This window comes from Pyxicephalus adspersus, chromosome Z (genome assembly GCF_032062135.1).
Source record: "Pyxicephalus adspersus chromosome Z, UCB_Pads_2.0, whole genome shotgun sequence".
NCBI lineage: Eukaryota > Metazoa > Chordata > Amphibia > Anura > Pyxicephalidae > Pyxicephalus > Pyxicephalus adspersus.
Window position 1 is genome coordinate 2,220,196 of NC_092871.1, and position 2,276 is coordinate 2,222,471.

Sequence of the window (2,276 nt, forward strand, 5' to 3'; positions counted from 1 at the left end):
TTGTGCAAATGGGCTTAACTTGTTAATTAACTAAATAAAACATAATCCTTCATGTAAACCTGACACAAACCCGGGCAATACAGCTAAAGCCTGGGCAGAGTTTACCATTAGGGATGGGTGAAACTGAGAAACTGTAAAATGTGGGGCATGGTGGTGTGTTTCTAAGAATTGCAATATTATTTTAACTATATTGAACATATTTCATCATCTATTTATCTGATAAATCATGAAGAAGAATAAGAAATATTTATTGCATCTAGGATAATGAGTACATTAAATAGCAGGACACCTGATAGATAGTAAATACAATGTAATCCAAAAGAACAAAATCAGCAAAGTGACAGTGGTTTGCAAAAATCGAAATCTGTATGATATGCAATCAGGGGCAGAAACTAGGAGATGCAAAGTGTGCTGCTGTATGAGGGCCCTAGACCCTCCTCAGAACACAGGGACCCCCTCAGAGGCCCAAAGTCAATTTGGGAGGGAGTACCATAGTTTGCACAGGGGTCCACTGTTACTTACATCCGCCACTGCAAACAATAAAAAAAAGAAAACTGTAAGGCACCAGTGCTCCTCATACACAGTCCCCCAATCTAACACTGCACTCTTCACCTATAACAATCAGGGCAACATCTGATTGCCTCACGGGGTATGGAAGGGGTTCAAACTGAACCATGATTATAGGGGTTTAATTGCCTTCCTCTGGATCAATTATGTCCATAGGGTTTGTAAGATAAGTAAAACTTTAAAAGTATATAGTGAGCAGTCACTGTGTACTAAGTAGGAGAACTCCAATTGACCTGATTAGGGAAAAAGTTTGGTTCTACTAAAACTGAACAGAATGTTAGGCATTAGGGCTTTAGAAATGAGGAAAGGGGGAAGTGTTCAGGGAGTTCTGTAGTTCCAAAGCACTTTCTGTTTTAGGATGAGAGCATTGCTTCTCAGTGGCTAGAGCTTGGTGCGATCGGGCACTCTAGGACACAAATGGTGATAAGAATACCACAAGTACAGGTAAGTAGTGCTGGTGTTGGAATTTAGGTTGTCTTTATATTCAACCTTAATATGGCTGTTTGAATTCGGGTAGACCCGACTCGAAAAACACGGGATTTGACTTTGCAAAAAAAAAGTTTAATTTATTGAATGTGTGTGATTTGTGTAACTAACTTTTATTGTGTAACTAACTAACTAATTTATTATTGTGTAACTATCTATTTCCATGGCTGCAATAATTCTGAGCACAACCGTGGGAATCTTCTTGTCAGTGTGGGATCCCCGAACACTAGAGGTTAAATGAGGACAAATCTCCCCATTTATTCACCTCTAGTGCTCTGTGATTGGCTGAGGAAAGGAAAATCCTGATGACGCTTGAGCTGTCATCAGGATTTACCTTTCCTCAGCCAATCAATCTCATCTGAGTTCAGTTCCCATGGTCACCGGTCTGTACAGTGCTTCCAATCAGCTGTGACTGCAGATGAACTCTCAATGGAGTTTCTCCATTGAGAGTTCAACTACAGTTCACTTTCCACGATCACCAGGCAGAAAGTACAGGCTGGGTAGCATGGGAACTTGCAGTTACAGCTGATTGGAGGCACTTGAGTACTTCCAATCAGCTGTGACTGCAGGCGAACTTCCAATGGAGTTTCTCCATTGAGAGTTCAACTACAGTTCACTTTCCACGATCACCAGGCAGAAAGTACAGGCTGGGTAGCATGGGACTTGGAGGTTCTCTATTGAGAGTTCATTTGAGTTCAGTTCCCACGGGGAGCGTGGGAACTTGCGGTCACAGCAAAAATACTGAGTTCTTGGATAGAGAATCTCTATCCTAGAAAACATACTACATGTCAGCTCCGCTCCCCTGATTGCTCTTGCAGTTCTACACAGTCACGAAAATAACCCATATTTTCCCCCACATAGACTTTAATGGTGTGTGAGTTCGGTGTTTGATCACCCAAAAATTATCGGGCTATTCGATAGAAAAGCCGACCAAATCGAACACTGAGCTATTGGACCAACACCACAGGTAAGCTGAAATGTAGAAAAGTTGTGTTCTGGCTTTAGATATGCAGTATTTTAGGAGAGCTCACACACATGCAAAACAAAGAATCACAAAACTGATTCCGCTATTCCAACCCTAGCAGAACATAAAGATGGCCTAAATCAACCTTGTGGGTTTCCACCTTATCAACCTTGTGGTATTAGAATGGCAGAAGGTCAAATAGGTGCCTGTCATTTGACAGGCTAATACTAGACTTCAATTCTGCTGTCCTGGTCTGTTA